Source organism: Callithrix jacchus, chromosome 5, assembly GCF_049354715.1.
Source record: "Callithrix jacchus isolate 240 chromosome 5, calJac240_pri, whole genome shotgun sequence".
In the NCBI taxonomy this organism is placed as follows: domain Eukaryota; kingdom Metazoa; phylum Chordata; class Mammalia; order Primates; family Cebidae; genus Callithrix; species Callithrix jacchus.
Window position 1 is genome coordinate 18806533 of NC_133506.1, and position 9917 is coordinate 18816449.

The window sequence follows — 9917 nt, forward strand, 5'->3', positions numbered from 1 at the left end:
CATCCTCTCTCAAAAGCATCTTGTATCCTAGCTAGTCCCTAATTTTACCAATTATCCATATTTGCATTCCTATTGTTCAGATAGCCTTTAATCCTGGTATTGAGATTCATTCCTCTCCCTTTTTCTTTACCTGTATTCTCTATTACTTTAAATTCTCCTTGGCAATGTTTTCTCTGATAAATATCTTTGCATCTATTACATGGTCTGGCCCACAGTAGAGGCTCAACACGTATTTCTGGAATAAATGAATTAATAAATGAGATTCATAATTCTTTGCAATGAGACATCTAGATAATACCAAACACAAAATATGGTTGTACCTTCTCTTCTAGGTTCCCTTGAGAGGTGCAGGTTCTCATTACCTGAAAGTGTGGAATAGTTTTAACCAGTGTTTTATCATGGAAGATTTTCGACCTGACAACTCCCATTTGTCATACTCATTGTATTTCCTGCAACTCTGAAAACTTTTCAAAAGTCTATGCCTGTCACTTTCCATTTGGTAAGCAGAGATTTCCATGAGTTTTATGCATTACCTAAGACTCAGAAACTGCATTTCTGTCTCCCACCCTCTACGTCCCCCTCTTTTTTTCTGCCTCTCCCTTCTGCCTCTCAGCACACAAACACAGCAATTGAATTATGCTTTTTCAGGTTGTTCTCTCTGCCAAGAATTTTATTTTACTCTCATCATGGTCTATACACCTCAATTATGTTTAGTAAACTTTCTGTCGAGGTAAAACACACAAATAGAAAAGCACATAAATCATGAAAACACAGCTCGGCTAATTTTCACAAGTGAACACCAGTGCTCAATCAGTGCTCCTCCCCCAGTTCTGGGGAATGCAGCAATGCACTCCAGGGCTCTTTCTGTTGAAGGCTCCTCGCTCTTCTGGGAAGACCTGTGACGGCCCCACTGAGGCTTTTCCTTCCCTGGGGAAGGCCAATTTCTGGCATCTACGCTGCTCAGTCTTCCTATCATGGTGTCCATTTTGTTTTCTCATTGTGGGTACTATTAGCTGACCTTCTAGCTACCATCTATTGTTAGGTCTCTATAAATGTGCGTTGTTTCCCTTGCTTTCAGTAATTTATTTGAGTTTGTAGACTGGAATTTGCTTGAAGGGATTCTGTTACACAAAATAACTTCCCCATGAGCAGTATTCACCTTCTCTTTACCTAGGACATTGTGACCTTTTTGGAAGGAAATGCTGGGATGCCTCAGTCTAATTCATGCTGCATTCCCTGTGCCTCAGACAGTGGCTCTGTGCCTATGTGCAAATATTTGCTCAATTAACATGGAATGAATGTTTGACTGGTTTGCTAGTTAGAGATTTTTGGTTTCTTTCTAATCTTTGAATGAGGGCAACTCTCTTACAACATTCAATTTATTGAAAAATATCCAGACAGACTTATGAGATGGGGAGCGCGCAGTGGTTTATTAGGTGAATAGATAGGAAATTGGGCTAGTATTAAAATGATGGTGTTGTTTTGTAACAGTTTTCCGCTAATTTTTCTACAGTCTAGCCCAAAGAATCACTTATCAGCTTTAAATGTCTCCCCGCAATGCATACATGCATAGCTTCCCACAAGCATCCAGTGAGTATCATTCTGTAAAGTGGACCTTGATGAACAGCTGCCTGGCTGGGAGCCAATTCCTCTTGTGAATCCATTCTGCCTGGGCTCTAAGCCAGTTCTCTAGATCAGGGATCCAGGCTGTGAACAAGAACAACCGTAAAGATCAAGTCTTCAAACTATCTTTCCTTTAGCCCTCTGCCCCACAGCTGTGCTGAGCCAAGTAGCCCATTTCAGAGATCTGTTCTCTTTTTCTGACTACCACCACATTCCATTGCTCTATTATTTCTATAGGATCCTCTATTATGTTTTTAGAGAACACTACATCCTGCTGAAAATTTGAATGTTTCTGTAATGATTTTTTACATCTTCCTCTGAATTAGTCCAAATTTATTTATATTTAGTTAATATTCTCTATTGTCTATAGTCAGAGGCTTCAGCAATCACCAGTGTATCTAGTTGCAGGTCTGTTGATTTATACTCTCTCTTTCCCAACCTCAGGAGATATCAGAGAGAAATGTCAGTAGATTTCAGGAAGCAAAATGGAAAGAGGTCATTACTCTACCACCTTTTCCTGGGAGTCTTATTCTATATTTTAAAACATCTTTTTTAATTACAAAGATGCTCTGACCCAAATGTTCTCACATTACAACTAAATGCTACTTCCTTTGAAGTAGAAAAGAAACAGGAAAAGCAAATCGCTAAATAAATAAATTTTATAAGCTGACCATTTTCAAAGGAGACGTGGGGGTGACATTCTGTTATCCTCAGAGAAGCCAGTGGGATAACTCCTAAACCAGTGTCTCAGAAGTGGTTGAGCAGTGAGCTCATGAGCTTTGAATCTCTTTTAGGTAATGTCTTGGCTTTGATTGCTATTCTGTCCATATGTATATCTTCTTGGGTGATGATTCTCTGTTCACTAACAGCAAATCAGAGATTGGAGAAAGAAGAAACTCAGTCAGCAGCTAATCACACATTCATTCTAAAATCCAAAAGACCTGCAAGAAAACTATTCTGCTGGATTTTGGAAGTGCTACTTCTCATGTCCCCTACTAGAACCAACTTGTCAGAGATTTTTCTGTGTCCTGTGAAAACTTACTTGCCTGATGAGGGCCAAATGTATAAATAGGCCCAATAAGGCATTCATGTATACCAACCTGCCATAGGATTGGTGAATGGCCATGGCACCATGTGGGCACATTCCCCGTTTTCCCTCTGCCTACACTCCAACGGTATAGCCAGATGCTCACTACTGCACTAGGACTTTTTAACCAAATATTACAAGTATATGGGCTGTTTCTTAAACTGGGTTCCATACAACTCTGAGGTCCTATGAAGGTGCCTCATGGGAAGTGAGGATCATTCAAAGGGAAATCTGAGCATGTGAGGAGTCTCCAGATGCTTCATTGTCAGTTCAGACAGAACTCTGTTTACCTGCCTTACCTGTGGGATTCCTTACAAAATTCTGATGCAAAAAAAGTTCTCCTGATAAGTCTAAAAACTTCTGCTACCCATAGGATGCTGACGTATCAGTCTTCTACACTCCAAAATTCTATATTTTTATCAAGTATGCTGTAATTAATAATGCATCAGATATTCAAATTGTGTAATTTCACTTCATTTTCCTTCTGCCTCTTCAATCAATGTCCTAGTAAAATCAATGGTCTCTCCTCCTTCTCCCAGAATTTGGGTGGCACCCTGGCAGATCCTAAGCCTTTTCTTTCAGGAATATAATTGGATGACAGGGGACTGGGAATGGGTGGATACCCATTCCCCTCATAGTCATGAGGGCTGGATGGGACTCCCACTCACTGAGCACACTGGTAGCAGCTGGCCAGAGTCATAATTTAAACCAGCTTTGCTCCAGCTTTAGCATAAGGCTCAAAAGCAAGACATTGCTTCTGAGACTATTCAGTCTAGTGGGAAAGACATCTTTGACCTGAGTCTTTCAAAACCTATCACGGAGACGACAATCAAAATATCTAAATGTCCAACTTCCTATTCTTCTGCTTTAATTTACTCTGCAGAATATGCGGCATGCAAGTAGTGTTGCCCAGTGGGCCCCACTCCCACCAGCTAAGACCCACTGGCTTGGAATCCCCACCAGTCAGTGGCAGCAGGGTGGAGACTGCCTAAGATGACTGAGTTCCCTGGGGGAGAGGCAGCCACCATCACTGCAGCCCCAGTCAATCGTTTTTCCCTGCTGGTGCCAGGGAGACTGGGTGGTTTGGATCACAAGACTTCCCCACAGTGTAGCATAGTGGCTGTAGCAGATCAAGGCCAGATTGCTTCTTTAAGTAGGACCCAGATCCTCATCATTGGGTGAGACCTCCCTGCAGGAATTCCAGCAATTCCTGGGGTACCCCAGCCCGGGGTATACAGACAGAACTCTGATCTCCCTGGGATGGAGTCCTTCTGGGAAGAGACAGCTGCAGTCTCCACAGTCCAGTCAACTTAGTCTCTCCTGCCTGCTGGCTCTGGAGAGCCTGAAAAGTCTGGATGAGGGGGATTGCCCCCAGACAAGTGCACCCACTCAAACAAGGGGCAGCCAGACTGATTCTTTAAGTGGGTCCTTGATCCCGTTCTTCCTGACTGGGTGACACCTCCCAACAGAGGTTGCCAGTTACCTCATACAGGAGTGTTCTGGCTGGCATTACGTCAGTGTGCCTTTGGGACAGAGCTCCCAGAGGAAGAAGCAGGCTGCTATCTTTGCTGTTCTGTAGCCTCCACTGGTAATACCTCCATGCTAAGGAGAGATCCAGGCAAATAGGGTCTGGAGTGGACTCTCAGAAAACTTCAGTAGCCCTAAGAAAGAGAGGCCTGACTGCTAAAAGAAAAACAAGTAAACAGAAAGCAACAATAATATCAATAAAATGATCCCACAAAAAATCCATCCAAAGGTATGCAAAGTTTGAGGGTATATAAACCCACAAAAAAAAAAAAAACCCACTGGATCAGATGATGGATTTACAGCTGAATTCTACCAGAAGTACAAAGAGAACCTGGTACCACCATTTCTTCTGAAACTATTCCAAATAACAGAAAAGGAAGGACTCCTCTCTAAATGATTCTATGAGGCCAGTATCATCCTGATATGAAAACCTGGCAGAGACACAACCAAAAAAGAAACTTCAGTCCAATATCCCTGATGAACATCAATGCAAAAATCCTTAGTAAAATACTGGCAAACCAAATGCAACAGCACATCAGAAAGCTTGTCCATCATGATCAAATTTGTTTCATCCTTGGGATGCAAGGTTGGTTCAACATACATAAATAAATAAATGTGTTTTATCACATAAATAGGGCTAAAGACAAAAACCACATGATTATCTCAGTAGATGCAGAAAAGGCCTTCAATAAAATTCAACCTCTTCATGTTAAGAACTCTCAATAAATTAGGTATTGAAGGAACATACCTCAAAATAATGAGTCATGTATGACATACCCATAGCCAATATACTAAATGAGCAAAAGCTGAAAGCATTCATTCTGAATACCAGCACAATACAAGGATGCCCTCTCTCACCACTCCAATTCAACATAGTATTGGAATTTTTGGCCAGGGAAATCAGGCAAGAGATAGAAAGAAATAAAGGGCATTCAAATAGGAAGAAAGAAAGTCAAATTGTCTTTGTTTCCTGATGATATGATCCTATAGCTAGGATTGTTTCAGTCCAAAAGCTTCTTAAGCTGATAAGGAATTTCAGCAAAGTCTCAGGATACCAAATCAATGTGCAAAAATCACAAGCAGTCATACACACCAACAATAGACAAGCAGAGAGCCAAATCATGAATAAATTCCCATTCACAATTGCCACAAAGAGAATAAAATACCTAGGAATATGACTAACAAGGGAAGTTAAGGACCTCTTCAAGGAGAACTACAAATCACTGCTGAAGTAAATCAGAGGAGACAAAAACAAATGAAAAAACATTCCATACTCATGGATAGGAAGAATTGGTATCATTAAAATGGCCATACTGCCCAAAGTAATTTATAGATTCAATGCTATTACCATGAAACTACCATTGACACTCTTCACAGAATAGAAGAAAACTATTTTAAAATTCACATGGAACCAAAAATAGTCCATATATCCAAGACAATCATAAGCAAAAAGAACAGGGCTGAAGGCATCACACTATCCAACTTCAAACTATACTACAAATTTACAATAACCAAAACAGCATAGTACTGGTATGAAAACAGAAAATAGACTAATAAGAACTCAGAAATAAGAAATAAGACTGCACATTTACAATCATCTTGTCTTTGAAACCTGGCAAAAACAATAGATGGGAAAAGAATTTCCTATTTAATAAATGGTTCTGGGAGAATTGGCTAGCCATGTACAGAAAATTGAAACTGGACCCATTCCTCACATCTTTTACAAAAATTAACTCAAGATGGATTTAAGACTTAAATATAAAACCCAAAACTAAAAAAACCCTAGATGAAAATCTAGGCAATACCATTCAGGACATAGGTGTGGGCAAAGAGTTTATGATGAAATAGCCAAAAGCAATTATGACAAAAGCAAAAATTGACAAATGGGATCTAGTTAATCTAAAGCACTTCTGCACAGCAAAATAAATGTTCATCAGAGCAAACAGACAGCCTACAGAATGGGAGAAAATTTTTACAATCTATCCATCTGTCAAAGTTCTAATATCCAGAGTCCTCAAGGAACCTGTATATACCCAATGATTTATATACCATTTGGTATATACCCAGTAATGAAATTGCTGGGTCAAATGGTATTTCTGGTTCTAGGTAAAGATACATGCATGCGTATGTTCATTTCAGCACTATTCATAATAGCAAACACATGGAATCAACCCAAATGCCCATCAATGATAGATGAGATAAAGAAAATATGGTACATATACACCATGGAATACTATGCAGCCATAAAAATGTAACAAAATCATGTGCTTTGCAGGGACATGGATAGAGCTGGAAGTCATTATCCTCAACAAACTAACTTAGGAACAGAAAAACAAACACTGCATGTTCTTACTTATAAGTGGGAGCTGAATGATGAGAACACATGGACACATTGAGGGGAAAAACACACACTGGAACCAGTCAGGGGTGGGATAAAAAGGAGGGAGTATATCAGGAAAAAATAGCTAATGCATGCTGGGCTTAATACTTCAGTGATGGGTTGATAGGTGCAGCAAACTACCACGGCAAAGATTTACCTCTGTAACAAACATGCACATCCACAACATGTAACCCAGAACTGAAAATAAAATTTTTTTAAAAAGTGGCACATTTTACACTTTGCATACACTCTATATATTATTGAACATCCCCAGTTCCTCTCCTTCTAAATAAAAATATCAGCAATACTTGCAGGCTATAAATGAAGTATTACAATGTTCCTTGAAAAAAAAAAAAAAGCTTTCTAAATCCTGTGATTAAACAATAATTAAATAACCTAAAATAGTTTCATGGTGTTAAAAAAGAAAAAAAGAGCTGATGTGAAGTGTTTATCACCCAGAATGTAATAAATCTTTTTTTAATTGGGGACAGGGAGGTATGTGTGTATGTGTGTGTTTATCATGGCTATTAAACTTAATTTGGTGCTCACTGAGTTGTAAAATAAATGAAGAATCACTCGACACTCTTTATGTCAGCCAAATGCTGGGAGGCTAAAAATCACTTGAGATCTAGTTTAACAGGTGCACATGGGGGTTTTTCTGCCAAGGAGATGGAGCTGTCGGGAAGAAAATTCTACTTCCTTCCCCCCAATTCTAGCCACAGGAACTGTGATTTTGATCCTTGACTTCAGCTCACAAACAAATGTGGGTTTCTGGGGTTGGTCTGGTAAGATGAATGAGTGAGGGGGCTGATTGACATAGACACACACCTCACACATACACACAGGTACAGGCACCTAGAGATGAATCAGGTGCCACCTCACAAGACCTCAGTAATGCTCCCTTATTTTATCTGTAGAAGAGAGAGCTAGAAGAAAGAAGAAAGAGTATCATTTCGTATAATTTCTTCCAAGAGAGCAGCAAATTGTTAGTCATAGTGGAAGGGCATCTATAAATAAAGCTTTCATGAGTGGTTTGTGGCTTCCTGAAATACATACACATACAAAATTAGAATATGTATTTTTATGTTTTTTTGAATTTTTGTGTACATACAAAAATATTTCAAAACAGAAGTATATGTTTATTTTCAGCTAGAAATAAAATATACCTTTTTTTCTTAATTATGCCTTATGTTGTCAAGTTATAAAAGGGTAGGCTGAAGCTTTGGATCTTGTTTGGTCCAGAAGAATGGGCATGTGTCCACGTTATGGGGAAGAAATTTTTGGTCCAAGGTTTGGCTGCCTTAAGGAACTTTCCCCACTGAAGACTAGGAGGTTTCAAGTAGAACCAGAATTAATGTTTTTATGAAAGGCACTGAAAGTGATATCTATGTGGCATAATATAAAGGCCACCTTTCCCCAAATAGTCAAAGCACTATTGCTTTATTTCTGTTGGTTAATCTCTTTGGATAGGTATAGTACTTCCCTAAATTCCTCTTTTAAAATGCAAATGTCCATAGGAGACCATAATACATCATGGCACAAATTAGTTTTACAGATCTACTTCCTCCCTCCCTGTGGTCAAATGGAAGAGTAAAATCAAAGTGAGAACATGTTGACAGAGAGGAGACTGGCTATTGAGCCACTCATGTCTCTGCTTCAGTTTGTGTAAGTCTGGCTCAAGGCTATCTAAGCTAGCTGTTAGCTGCCCAACAACTTTGTCCAGTTTTAAAGGTCATTAATAATCGTTGAAGTTATTAGTATGCAAACCAGCCAGCCAAACAACTGAACAGATAAATAGTAAAGTCGGGATCGCTACTCTAGTCTCCTGCTTTCTACCTGTGACTCGGGCCGTCCCCCACCTCTTGTCGACCCCGCTTCCGTGTCGCTGGCGGACACAGCTCCCGGGAACTCCACTCCCGTGGTCCCCAGGCAGAGAGAGTTCTCCTTCGCCTCTTGCTCTTCCACCTCGACCTGCTACGCAGATGACAAGGGCGTGCGGGGCGCCTGCAAAGATGCTTCCCTGTGCTCGAAGTGCCTGCCGGGGGCGGGGCTCGGGGCTAGCTTCTGGGGCGCGGGCGTAGGCTGAATATTATTTTGTTGAAGTTGCTGAATATATGATAGATATGAGTCAGGCTGGTTCCTGTTGCCCTGAGGTCCTTCTGGGGATAAGGAGGCTGTTACCTACCTCAGAGGGTGGCCGTGCAGGTGAAATGTGGAGTGCTTCCAGCAGTGCTTGGCATATAGGAGGTGTTCAGAATTGGTAGTTACAGCCATCATCACCACCCCCATTGTCATCAAACCATTATCATCACCATCATGGACTTATGAGGTTTGCAGTAAGCATTGGCTACTGGCATGACCCCTACATCCAGCACTTTGTGAGACTGTCTAAAGAGAGGAAGGCCCCCGAAATCAACAGAGGCAAGTGACAGTCTCCCTCCCCAACAGCTCATTAGCCAAGAGAACTGAGGTTTCAGGGTTCAGTCATATATATATATTTTTCTCGCTCTGTTGCCCAGGCTGGAGTGCAGTGGTGCTATCTCTGCTTACTGCAAACTCCTCCTCCCGGGTTCAAGGGATTCTCCTGCCTCAGCCTCCCAAGTAGCTGGGATTACAGGCATGCACCACCAGGCCCAGCTAATTTTTCTTTTTTTGTATTTTAGTAGACATGGGGTTTCACCGTGTTGGCCAGGCTCGTCTTGAACTCCTGGCCTCAAGTGATCTGCCTGCCTTGATCTCCCAAAGTGTTGGGATTACAGGCGTGAGCCATCGTGCCCAGCCCAGGCATACATTCTTGAAGGGAGTCGCAGGGTGCTCCCTTTCTAGCTGTGCTCGAAAGTGCTTATTTCTTCACATCCTCACCAACATGGTGTGTTATAAAATTTATTATTCTCTTATATGAAAAGTGGTATTTAATTGTAATTTTATTTTTTACTTTTCCTATACATAGGTGGGTTGAGCATCATTTTCATATGTTTGAAACTCATATCTTTTTTACTCTGGACTCTTCATTTCAGGAATTACTTTTTTCAGTTAATAATACAAATAAAGCATTATTTTTCACGCATGTACTCCTATACTGATTGGAATCAATATGGAGAAACTGCATCATGATACTGGTATTTGGAGGAGAGTCTCTCAGAATTTACATCAGACTCTTCCTTTGTTTTGGTAACGGGAGAAAGGGCTCTGTTTTGCCTATGGCTCATTTAGGTGTATGGACTAATCATGTGGATTGTGATTATTTTTGAGACACAGTTTCGCTCTTGTCATCCAGGCTGGAGTGCAGTGGCATGATCT

The 9917-nt window shown here is 40.7% G+C and overlaps 1 long non-coding RNA gene across 3 annotated transcripts; it reads right to left on the minus strand.

The window, feature by feature from the left end:
• Positions 1-664: 664 nt before the first annotated feature.
• LOC118154050 (uncharacterized) lies at positions 665-8866 on the minus strand. Of its 3 annotated transcripts, none has more exons than XR_004743978.3 (4): positions 8803-8866; positions 8477-8723; positions 2295-2485; positions 665-1707 (listed from the first exon to the last, which is right to left on the minus strand). It is a non-coding gene; the product is annotated as an uncharacterized LOC118154050 (long non-coding RNA). The 3 variants fall into 3 exon arrangements; XR_004743977.3 differs by having other exon boundaries at positions 666-1707; positions 8454-8723; XR_004743976.3 differs by lacking the exon at positions 8477-8723 and having other exon boundaries at positions 670-1707.
• Between the last annotated feature and the right edge of the window lie 1051 nt (positions 8867-9917).